This window comes from Asparagus officinalis, chromosome 1 (genome assembly GCF_001876935.1).
Source record: "Asparagus officinalis chromosome 1, Aspof.V1, whole genome shotgun sequence".
NCBI lineage: Eukaryota > Viridiplantae > Streptophyta > Magnoliopsida > Asparagales > Asparagaceae > Asparagus > Asparagus officinalis.
In genome coordinates, this window is record NC_033794.1 from 56,041,908 (window position 1) to 56,055,739 (window position 13,832).

The following is a 13,832-nucleotide window of genomic DNA, read 5'->3' on the forward strand; positions in this document are numbered from 1 at the left end:
TCATAAAATCCACCAATGAATTATTCTTCGAAATAAATTTCTTAAAAAATGCATGTCCACTTTCTGCTCGTTGACTACTTGACACATCAGCTAAGAATACATGATTAACATATGCTAGAATCCATCTTGACCGAAGTTCATATTTGTCTTGCAACCATTTGTTTTCTTCTAACCCACTCTTCTTAATCAGACTTTCCCATTGTAAATCAAATTCTTCAGGAGTCTCTGATTTCCAAATGCAAGCCGAAAACTCACTCTTATAAATACTATACTTCACTACATCAATTTTCTCAGAAAACTTCATTAATATATGCCAACTACAATACCTGTCAAAAGAAATTTCTAAAGTGTTAAAAAGAAAGACAATGTATATAAATATTATTTGGAAGAAAGACAATGTATATAAACTATATTACCTGTGAAAAGTATTTGGAAGAACAAGAGGGAATGCCTTAGTCATAGCTGGATCTTGATCGGTAATAATCATCTTCGGGGTACCAATAAGCATACTTGCCAAAAACTGATTAAATAACCATACAAAATCATCAACGCTCTCATGATTTAAAAATCCACAAGCAAAAAGAATTGTTTGACCATGATTGTTAACCCCCATTATTGGTGCAAATATCAGGCCATATCGATTAGTGTTATAAGTGGTATCAAAGATTACAACATCACCGAAAAAATTGTAAGCCCGCCTTGAAGTTGCATCGGACCAAAAACAACGAGTAATCTTTTGTTCCTCATCGGCCTCAATTTAAAAAGTAAACGAGGGATTCTTTCCTTGTTCCAATTTTAAATACTCATAAAACATTTCACCATCATGCCCCTTCATATCAGCACATATATCCCTTTCATGATTATACAAATCTCTTTGAGCGCACCCAATATTTTCTATACCTCAAGATTGTACTCCAAGAAAACTAAATTGTTGATGCTGATGTATATTCACCATAGAGAACTATTTACTTAAAGACTTTGTTGCGGCTGAAATGTTATGATGGGACCTTAAAAGATGAACCTTTGATGGTGTTGATAGAGGGTGGTTGTGCTCCTTATTAAAAAAAGTAACAATGTATTTTCTGAAGTTTGATTTTAAAACTGCAATTTTGGCATGACAATCCTCTGCTAAGCTTCCTCAACATCTTTTATTTCCAACATCTGCGATTCTTGAAGATTTTCCTTGTTTAAAACAAACATACTCCTTCCTTCTTATTTCACCACTTCCCGGCTCCTTCTGAGTAGTCCAAGCACTTACACTAAACTCAGCTGCTTTTGCATAAGCATTGTAGAATGTCACAACATCATCAATTGTGTCAAATTCTTGCCCCTTTTTTGGCCTCAACTCATCTGATACTTGAGGACTCTATATCGAGCTACCGTCATTCAAGTTTTCCATTTCTCAAAAAAAAATTGTAATTGACCTATATAAAATGCATATAATATCAAATTTCGAACCAAATGTTATCAAATTAATAATTCATATCAAATCTGAAGTTACAAATCATGTTATCAAATTAATAATTCATGTTATCAAATTAATTTCTATAGTAGACTTCACAACGGAAGTACAGGTCAAATATACAAAAACAAAGTTACAGGTCAAATACACAACGAAAGTCACCAATTCTGTCCAAACTGTTGACCCTATAGTTTTGATGATGATTTGTCAAACAATTTATCGCTAATATATTCTCTAGTTTTGTTTTTATGTTTCTCTTTACAGGTATTTCAACACATGACAATAAGGCGTTAAAGATTCAAGTTCATATGTGTGGAGTTACCTAGGTATAAGAGTAGTTTACTTACATATATTGTATGTTTATAAAGTTATATCAAAATTTTCATATTCGTAAAATACAGGTTTTACGAACACTTTTCAAAAATAGTGTGTTTTTTGCAAACAAAAATTATTTTTTCAAAAATTCCTTTTCAAACATGTTCATTTTATCATTTAGAAACTTTTTCCAAAGTTTAATTATTTTTGGAATTGATTTGCTATTTTTAAAGTATTTTCAAAATCGGCCAAAAACAGGTTTTCAGACTGTGTCAGTTTGCGGTCGACCGCCATGGTCGACCGCCATGAACAAATTTTTAAAGTCTGGCTTTTATGTGCTCGTGATCAATCGTGACGGTCGACTGTGAAACCATCCAGAGACTTTCGCGGTCGACTACCAGCTTTTATTTTCTAATCTCAGTTTTTTGTGCTTCACGGTCGACCGCCGCGGTCGACCGCCGAACTCATGATTTGATTCCAACGGCTAATTTCTGATTTGATTCTCTTGGGGCTTTTTGGTCATTTCAAGTTGGTTTTTGCTGAGTTCTTGAGTGGGTATAAATACCCCATTGCTCTTCTATTTCAGTAACTAAGAAAAACCAAGAGTTTTGTTTTTACAAGAAGTTTTAACAAAGGTTTAAGAGGCGTTTAAAGAGTTGTTAAGCTAATTCTCATTAATCTACTTCAAGAGAAGTTTTTTACAACAAGAAGTGACTTTCAATTCCTATTGGGATCATCATACACTACTCTTCTTGTTTATTGAGAAGTTTTCTAAACTCTTCCTTATATAGCTTACTATTTCACTTTCATTTATTTAGCTATATTTATTGAGTTGTATTATTTTCATTCAATGTTATCACACACACATATTGAGCTTAATATCTTCATACTATATAGTGTGGGTTGTAGGGTGTGATTTAGTGAGTGTGAGCTTCATTTGCGTTCTCATTTATTGTTGAGAACAAACCATTGTATTTTATCTTTATTTGTGAGTATCACTTGTAATACACTTGTACACCGAGAGAAGTGTGAGGCGAGAGACGGGGTCAAATCCAATAGGAGTGGCGTCGACTGACAAACCTAAGGAGAGGTTGCATCCGAGCACTTGAGGAGGAGGACACGGGCTAGGTTCCTACACTTAGTGTGTTAAGTGTGATTGTATAGTGTTTGTTGTGTGAGAGTTTTCGGTAATCTTGTAAACCGAGTGTGTAGAACTTCCGGCTTCCAAACCGGATTGTGATAGTAGAGATCTTCTCGAGGTGAGGAGCGGGGACGTAGGTCGTGGTGACCGAATCTCGTAAATGTAGGATCTGAAATAGATACACTAGAACACTAGAAGAGGGGTGAATAGTGTTCTTTTAAAATATATGCAAAGTAGATTATAAATTGCAAAGAAAAATGGCAATCTCAGAAATTCACAATCACAAACACAAAGTTTTATACTGGTTCCACCAACCTGGTGTACATCCAGTCCCCAAGCAAATCCCGCTTGAGATTTTCACTATGATTTTGAAACCTTACAAAATCAAAAGCAAACATGACCAATTTGCAAGACCATGCAAATTGCAACACCAATTGACAAGACCATGCCAATTGTCACCCAATCTCTAAACCAAGAGATCAACCCTCTCAAACCCGAGAGAAATCCTTTTTAAAGCAAGAACACAATTGATCCTATAAGCCTTGAATGTGTAGTGAAGTGCTGCAGTGGCTTAGGATTCTTTTAACTCTCTGAATATTGTCTATACAATCTCTAAGAATGATTGAAACCAAGGCAATATCAGAAACTCTCTTTTTCTAAACACTTAGCATGAAAATCTGGAAAATTAGAGAGTGAATATGCACAAAATGTTTGATCTTGCAAGTGCAAAACTTAGTGCTTGTTTTTTGATGTTTAAACCTATTTATAGCCTCTGAAATGACATAATTTTAAACCCAATTAACGTCCACAAAACGGCTATAAACAGTCACTTATTTTAAACCTGAAATCTGGAAAAACTGCATCTGTAGTCGACTACAAGTCATAGTAGTCGACTACACTGAGTCTAAACAGACTCTGTGAAGTCAGAAAATTGATCAGTAGTCGACTACAAGGCATATTAGTCGACTACACTGTAAACTCAGATTCTGGAATTTTTCTGTTTAGTATTTTGACTATAACTTTCTCATCCGATATCGGAATGAGGTGATTTAAGATTTGTTGGAAAGCTCTTGAAGAGACCTACAACTTTGGTCTTTTGAGTTTTTCCAGATTCTAATTTCTAAGGGGTGTAAATGAAATGTTTTAAGACTCACTTAATATCTATAAACTCTAATGGCTAACATAGGGGATTTCTATTGTTAACCAACACACTAAGCATGTGTTAGTGTGTTCTAACACTATGTGTGTGCATGTGTGTGAGTGATCAAGGCTTGTACAAATTTCTAAGCAAAGAAAATATAAAATTACATTTTGACAATAAAGTATATCTTCTTCTTTGCTTCATTTTGCCTTGAACTCATCTATGTCTTGAGTATCTCTTTGAATATAATTGTTGATATAGCTCTGATACTGCAAAACAAATGTTAGCACATAATACACACAACATATAATATTTGTTATCATCAAAACAAACTAATCTTGGGGTCAAGATTCCTAACATTCTCCCCCTTTTTGATGATGACAAATATATGTTATTAAGATATAAAAATTTTAATCCCCCTGCATGAAATCATTAAATAAAATCTTTTACTCCCCCTGCATCAAAGCATTAGTAAAAAATTTAAAATTAAAATTTTCTATATAACTCCCCCTTTGTCATTAGCAAAAAGAAATAAACATAATTCTAATTAAAAATTTCTTTTCTTGGGTACCTTAATAAAAATATCAAGCACTTTGGTACCCTTTTATATTATATCATTAGGATTAGCCCTTAGGAATCCAAATCCACTTGGAATTTGGTTTCCATTTGTTAACATAAGTGTAATTCTTTGAATTACAAACTTCATAAATATAAGATGAAATATAATAATTCCTATCATGAATATTCAAATTCTTAGGAATCCATATATACTTATTTTGTTTAGCATGAATATTCTTATTATTATTCTTCAAAACATAATCATTCTTTATAAAATACTTAGGAACAAATCCAATGCCAAAATGATTGTTTGAAGATTTTTGAAATGAGAGCAAATTATTCAAATTCTCTTTACTTTTATTGAATTTACTAACATTCAAACATATATCATCATATTTTAATTTAATAGAAGAAATATCTTTATCTAAAACATTAATGCGGATTTTTAAATCATTGCATTCTGATTTTAGATAAACATTCTCATTAGTCAAAATATGATTTTCTTTAAGCAAGGATTTATTTTCCTCTTTCAATTCAATTACTTGAGAATTAGAAATAGTAGAAGAATTAAAATCAGAAATTTCTTCAAGTAATCTTTTATTTTCACCTTTAAGAAAATTATGTGAAGCCTTTAATCTCAAAAATGTTTCATATAATTCATTGAAAGCATCTAATAATTCTTCATTATTGCATACCTCATCTTCTTGTGCCATGAAGCACATGTGAGTGGATTCCTCTTTTTGTTCTTTCATTTTGAATAACTCAAACCTGTGCACAAGAACAGATATTTTAGATTCTTTAACTTTATTTGTACCTTCATGAGTTACCTCAAGTGTATGCCAAATATCGTATGCAGAAGTGGCTGTTGACACCCTATTGAACTCATATTTGTCAAGTGCACAAAATAATACATTCATTGCTTTTGAATCCAAATTTGCATTATTTCTTTGAGAAGTAGTCCATTCTGCAAATGGAGTTGTTGGCTTCTCATATTTTGTTTCCACGACGTTCCAAAGTTCGTAGCCAATTGATTGAAGGTAAATCTTCATTCGGCACTTTCAATAGTTGTAGTTCGTGTCATCGAATAGAGGTGGTCGCTGTGTAGAATATCCCTCTTTGAATTGTGATAAACTGGTTTTATGACTTCTTTTTGGTCTAAGAAAAATTGGGTCAGAACTAACCTAGTTTTTGTAGGATCTGAAATAGATACACTAGAACACTAGAAGAGGGGTGAATAGTGTTCTTTTAAAATATATGCAAAGTAGATTATAAATTGCAAAGAAAAATGGCAATCTCAGAAATTCACAATCACAAACACAAAGTTTTATACTGGTTCCACCAACCCGGTGTACATCCAGTCCCCAAGCAAATCCCGCTTGAGATTTTTACTATGATTTTGAAACCTTACAAAATCAAAAACAAACCTGACCAATTTTCAAGACCATGCAAATTGCAACACCAATTGACAAGACCATGCCAATTGTCACCCAATCTCTAAACCAAGAGATCAACCCTCTCAAACCCGAGAGAAATCTTTTTTTAAGCAAGAACACAATTGATCCTATAAGCCTTGAATGTGTAGTGAAGTGCTGCAGTGGCTTAGGATTCTTTTAACTCTCTGAATATTGCCTATACAATCTCTAAGAATGATTGAAACCAATGCAATATCAGAAACTCTCTTTTTCTAAACACTTAGCATGAAAATCTGGAAAATTAGAGAGTGAATATGCACAAAATGTTTGATCTTGCAAGTGCAAAACTTAGTTGTTGTTTTCTGATGTTTAAACCTATTTATAGCCTCTGAAATGACATAATTTTAAACCCAATTAACGTCCACAAAACGGCTATAAACAGTCACTTATTCAAAACCTGAAATCTGAAAAAACTGCATCTGTAGTCGACTACAAGTCATTTGTACACATTTCTAAGCAAAGAAAATATAAAATTACATTTTGACAATAAAGTATATCTTCTTCTTTGCTTCATTTTGCCTTGAACCCATCTATGTCTTGAGTATCTCTTTGAATATAATTATTGATATAGCTCTGATACTGCAAAACAAATGTTAGCACATAATACATACAACATATAATATTTGTTATCATCAAAACAAACTAATATTGGGGTCAAGATTCCTAACAGTAAACATATCATTTGTTTGTGTTTTGCTTAGCGTATTTTTTATTTGTGCTTATTCATATCTCTCCTGCTCATATCTATCTTGTATCTTTCTTGCAAGAACAAATTAATCAACATAATTTTAATTGGCATTTAATCGGGATTAGATTAGCATAAGACCCTAATCACCCTCCCCCCCTTTAGGGTCTAATAATTGGTATCAGAGTTTGGTGCTCTTTGATTTAAGGACTAATCACCTTGAGTTAAAGATCCAAGTTATCGTTTTCGTGCTAATCTAGTGTTGATTGCTTTTTGCTTCTTGCATATAATCATTATGGATATGTATGATGCATCTAGTCTAGATTATGCTATTAATGTTGCTCCTCGTTTGGATATATTTTTCCTATGCTCAATGGCGTGTTAGATTCAAACTTTTTGTTCAATCTAAACAATTCGATTTATGGGAGATTATTGAGGATGCCTATGTTGTTCCCATTTTGGAAAAATCCAAATGGAATGAAAATGATAAAAGATTGAGGATGCCTATGTTGTTCCCATTTTGGAAAAATCCAAATGGAATGAAAATGATAAAAGATTATTTAACATGAACAAGCTTTTGTTAGAATATTTGATTAATGCTTTTCACTCATCGTTTTCTAATAAATTTGCTCATTTTGAGAATGCTTACGCCTTATGAAAATTTATTGAAGCACATGAAGGAGACTCGGAGGCTATTCAACAAGCGTTGGACGCCTTATGAAAATTTATTGAAGCACATGAAGGAGACTCGGAGGCTATTCAACAAGCGTTGGAAAATCCCGCTTTAAGCTCTAAGGAAGCCTCAACATGAAGGAGACTCGGAGGCTATTCAACAAGCGTTGGAAAATCCCGCTTTAAGCTCTAAGGAAGCCTCACGTATAATACCACTAGGTGATAAACCTAGTGAGGTATGCAATCTTGATAATGATGATATTATTACTTTTGATAAACTTGCTCTTGAGTTTGAAAAATTATACAATTGCTATATTGATGTAAAGAGTAAGTATGTAAATATGAAGTATGTAAATATGAAATCCACTCATGAAACACTAGCCACTAAGTTTAATTTTATTACAAATGAAAATATTATTCTTAAATAATGCAATGAAAATTTGAGAATTGAAAATGCTAGTTTGCTTCATGAAAAACGTGATGCTATGTTAGAAGTAGATAAGTTGAAATCTATGATGAGTAATCTTGTTTATCCTACTTCTAGTAGCAATGCTTGTATGCACAATGATGAGTTGAATCAAATGAGAAAACGTATATCCACCTTAGATTCAACACTAAACACTTGTATTGCTAATAATAAAAAGCTTATGGACTTATGTGCAAAGTTTAATGTTAATTCTTCCAAGAAGCCTATTCACTATGCACATATGTATGACAAAATTCACAAATGTTCTATTTGCGGTCTTAAAGGCCATTTAGCTCAATTTTGTCATAATGCACCGAAAATTGACAAGCCTATTCATGATTGTGCATCCCATCAAGCTTCTTCATCACATACACATGTACACACATATAGTGTAAATCATAAACATGCTCATGTGTACAAATGTGATTATTGTGGTCGTTTTGGTCATTTGGCCATGTTTTGTTTCGATTTGAAAAAAATTCTCGTTTGCAAAATAATTACAAAGAAAAATCTAATTTTACAAATAAACCACGTGCATTTCATTTCGGTCAACGCAAACCATTCAAACCTCTACATTGCACAAATTGCAATCGTATGGGTCATGTTTATAATTTTTGCTTTGATCGTATCGGTGCACAAAATACGCCCAAGCGGGTTCATAACCCTAGGGCCTTGGATTTAAATGATAGGGGTCATGTCCCAAATTTTAGTGGTACCAAAATGATTTTTATATCATTTTTTTTGTTTTGTTTTGTTTTGTGTTGAATAATTGGTTTTTGAGTTTAAATGATGAATTTTATTTTTTTAAAAGTTAAAATAAAATATTTCTTCATGTTTTAATAACTAAAAACCTTATATATGTTCACATATCTTACAAAAAATTATGATTTTTATGGTAAAAAACAAACACCTCACATACTGAATCTGGATTCACTGCTGTGAATCTAGATTCACTGCAGTGAATCTAGACTCACTTATGCGTGTCTTCGTTTTTCAACTGGTTTCTTCAAAAAACAAAAAACTTTTCAGACTAAAAGGTTCGCCCGCCACGGTCGACCGTCAAAGTTTCTAGAGTTTGTTACGGTCGACCGCCACGGTCGACCGTAAGAGAGATATTTCATTTTCTGCTCATTTTCGTTTATCGGGTTTCGGTTTATTTGGTTAAGTTTCTGAACCCAACTTGTTCTCCACCATTGATCTCAGTCATGCTCAGATCCAGACCGCTCCTTCCTCTTCTCTAAGATCCGACCCCCCTTCATCTTCAAATTCATTCGACATTTTCTCCCAAAATTCCAGCTCTTCCCTTGGTCGCCCGCAGAGTTCCTTCAGTCGACCGCGAACACTCGTTCATCAAATCTCGTGTTGAAATTTTGCTGGGTAATCTCTCACCTTTCAATTTCTTTTCTTTCTCTAAAGTTTCAACATTTCTATTCTAGGGTTTTGGTATAGAGTTTGCTCATTTATACTTATTGTGCTTTATTTTCTTTTTAGGGTTTTCAATTTTTGTCAAATTTCACCTCTTGTCAAAACCCTAATTAATCATATCTGTCAAAATGCCTCCTAAGAAAAGATCTAAACCTGAATCTGGTTCCTCATCTTCCATTACCTCTCATTATGAGGATTATCTTCTGTTTAAACCCCTAGTTAAGAAATATAGGAAGTTATGCAAACTGAAAATCCTGCCTACTAGATATATCAAGTATGATCAATTAGCCATCTATGATATTCATACGATTCTACATGAAGTTGGGTTAGCTAAACTGTTAGATGTGGAACGCAAAGTTCCTTATTATCCATTTCTGGTATATTTGTTTTATGCAAATTTGTCTGTCACTTCCACTGCTGATGGTGTCCAAACCATCTCCACATCTGCCAAAAACATCCAGATTTCTTTTAATGTCGACGAACTTGCGGGAATCCTTCAGATCCCGTCAAGCGATGTCGAGCTTATGTCTATCGAACACACTGATCAAGCTGTGAACGATATCATGTTTAAGCTCGGTTGCACCTATCCAATGAACAACAAATCACTCAATCCCACTGCTAAAATCATAGCTCGTATTGTTGCTCAAAACCTTATTCCCAAAACCAAGAGTTTCGATCACTTTGCCCCTGATAAAGTTAATGCAGTTTATGTCATCTTTGCCCAAATAAAAGTGAATTGGGCTAATCATTTTCTCAAGAGTATGACATGTAAGCATTTCAAATTCCTTCCCTTTGGCTGTATCATCACTCTCATTCTCCAACACTTCGGTGTTGCTCTGTCTAATGAACCCAAAGTGGAGCCTAGTAAAGAATATTTTGATAGAGTCTCACTTTCCCGTATGCAACTTTCTGACTCCTTATCTGATCCTGCTAAGCCATCATCTTCTCGATCTAGAGCTTCCACCTCCTCCACTTCTGATATCTTTGCCCGTTTGGATCGTCTCGAGACTCAGGTCTCAACTATTCAGAGGGATGTTAGGACCATTCTCAGTTATCAGCGTCAATCTCTCGGGATTCCGGATCCATCTTCCAGTTCTGATTCTGAGGAGGGCTCTGCTGATGGATCTGCGTCAGGCTCTGGTTCGGGATCTGCTTCTGGATTTGATGATGATGGTGGTGATTGACTTTTATTGTTGGCTTTCATGCTCATGGTTATGTATTGGTGAAACAAAACTCGCTACTTATGTTTTTATTTTTAGTTTCTGACTCTATGTTTGTGTGAAAAACTATGTGACTTTGTGAAACTATTTGTGTATGATTTGTAGCTTTGTGGAACAAATTATGTTTGTGGAAACTATGTAGTATTTGGTGTTTAAGTGATGATTTGTGATTTATTTGGTTTATATATTCTTTATGGTTGTATTTGGATGGATATGATTGCATAGCTCCTATGTATGATATGATCTTTATATATCATCTATGCAAATTGATAGGGGGAGCTTTAGCTGTATTTTTGTTTATTATCTGTGCATGTATGCAGGGGGAGCATTGCTCCTATTCAATATATATTTATTTTTTCCCTTTTTGATGTTGTCAAAGGGGGAGAAAATCTAATGTGGTTTATATGTTTGATTCATGATATATATGGTCTACATATTTAATTCATATTGTATGTGGTTTATCAATACATATTTCATATCAATAAATAAATTGTTTGCCATCATCAAAAAGGGGGAGATTGTTGACCCTATAGTTTTGATGATGATTTGTCAAACAATTTATCGCTAATATATTCTCTAGTTTTGTTTTTATGTTTCTCTTTACAGGTATTTCAACACACGACAATCAAGCGTTAAAGATTCAAGTTTATATGTGTGGAGTTACCTAGGTATAAGAGTAGTTTACTTACATATGTTGTATGTTTATATTTAAGCTCAATATATGTACACTTAACACGATTTTTGACGTTTTCTATCATATAAATGATTTGTCATCAAACGTTGTTACAATATCTTTTATTTCATGTTTACAACTCATTCATACTTTATTATATACATATAATATGTGCATGATATATATATACATGTTTATAAGTCATATCAAAATTTTTATATTCGTAAAATACATGTTTTACGAATACTTTTCAAAAACAGTGTGTTTTTTGCAAACAAAAATTATTTTTTCAAAAATTCCTTTTCTAACATGTTCATTTTATCATTTAGAAACTTTTTCCAAAGTTTTATTATTTTTGGAATTGATTTGCTATTTTTAAAGTATTTTCAAAATCGGTCAAAAACAGGTTTTCAGACTGTGTCAGTTTGCGGTCGACCACCACGGTCGACCGCCATGAACAAATTTTCAAAGTCTGGCTTTTATGTGCTCGCGGTCGACCTTGACGGTCGACTGTGAAACCATCCAGAGACTTTCACGGTCGACCGCCAACTCTTTTTTTTTCTAATCTCAGTTTTTTGTGCTTCGCGATCTACCGCCACGGTCGACCGCCGAACTCATGATTTGATTCCAACGGCTAATTTCTGATTTGATTCTCTAGGGGCTTTTTGGTCATTTCAAGTTGGTTTTTGCTTAGTTCTTGAGTGGGTATAAATACCCCATTGTTCTTCTATTTCAGTAACTAAGAAAAACCAAGAGTTTTGTTTTTACAAGAAGTTTTAACAAAGGTTTAAGAGGCGTTTAAAGAGCTGTTAAGCTAATTCTCGTTAATCTACTTCAAGAGAAGTTTACTACAACAAGAAGTGGCTTTCAATTCCTATTGGGATCATCATCCACTACTCTTCTTGTTTATTGAGAAGTTTTCTAAACTCTTCCTTATATAGCTTACTATTTCACTTTCATTTATTTAGCTATATTTATTGAGTCGTATTATTTTCATTCACTATTATCACACACACATATTGAGCTTAATATCTTCATACTATATAGTGTGGGTTGTGGGGTGTGATTTAGTGAGTGTGAGCTTCATTTGTGTTCTCATTTATTGTTGAGGACAAACCATTGTATTTTATCTTTATTTATGAGTATCACTTGTAATACACTTGTACACCGAGAGAAGTGTGAGGCGAGAGATGTGGTCGAATCCAATAGAAATGGCGTCAGCTGACGAACCTAATGAGAGGTTGCATCCGAGCACTTGAGGAGGAGGACACGGGCTAGGTTCCTACACTTAGTGTGTTAAGTGTGATTGAGTGTTTGTTGTGTGAGAGTTTTCAGTAAGCTTGTAAACCGAGTGTGTAGAAGTTCCGGCTTCCAAACCGGATTGTGATAGTGGAGATCTCCTCGAGGTGAGGAGCGGGGACGTAGGTCGTGGTGACCGAACCTTGTAAACATATCGTTTGTTTGTGTTTTTCTTAGCGTACTTTTTATTTGTGCTTATTCATATCTCTCCTGCTCATATCTATCTTGTATCTTTCTTGCAAGAATAAATTAATCAACATAATTTTAATTGGCATTTAATCGGGATTATATTAGCATAAGACCCTAATCACCCCCCTCCAGGGTCTAACACAAACGCCATGCGGAATGCAGAGTGAAGGAAACAAAAAATAGGTAAAAGGTTGTAGAAATATATGCAAGTTGTGGAAGTAAAATACACAAAAACGAAGGGGAATATGTCAAATAAATTAAAGACAATTGGAAGCAAATAATTGGCATTGTCCTGCTAGTCTTCACCAACATAGCCTCATAGCTCTCAATTTGATATGAATTATTAATTTGAATTTATAGCGGAGTAGGAAAAAAGAAATTCTAAGAAATGTTATCAAATTTTGAGTTGATACAGCAAAAACAGAAAAGAAAAAATAATTGTGCATAAAGATTTCGAGAGATGAAACAGTGATAATTCATATCAACATACTTCCTTCGTCAAACTGCGGAGTTGTTCGTCGGCTGAGGAGTTGGCGGAAGTCGGGGGCCGATACTCCGGGAGTTCGTCGGTGTTTGATTCAGCGGAGTTCGTCTTGAAGAGTTGGCGGAAGTCTGCTCGAGAGAGTGCGAGAGCACGAGAGTTCGTCGGCGGAGGTCGACGGCGAGAGCACGAGAGTTCGTCGGCGAAGTTGAGCATGAGAGTTCGTTGGAAAAGTTGGGCATGAGAGTTCGTCGGCGAGAGTTGAGCACGAGAGTTCGTCGGCAGAGTTTGACGGTGAGAGCACGAGACTTCGTCGGGTCGGTGGAGTTTGACGGCGAAGTTGTTCTTCTTCTTCCGTCGGCGGAGTTAGGAGGAGGGATTTGAGATCGATTTTTTGAGGGGGAAAGAGATGGATTTGGGGATTTCTCTCACTTCGTGGAAAGAGAGAACGAGATCTGTTAGATAAAGTAGCAGAGGAATTTTGCAAAAAAACCTTTCTCGTTCCCATGAGATCGATTTTTTGAGGGGGAAAGAGATGGATTTGGGGATTTCTCTCACTTCGTGGAAAGAGAGAACGAGATCTGTTAGATAAAGTAGCAGAGGAATTTTGCAAAAAAACCTTTCTCGTTCCCA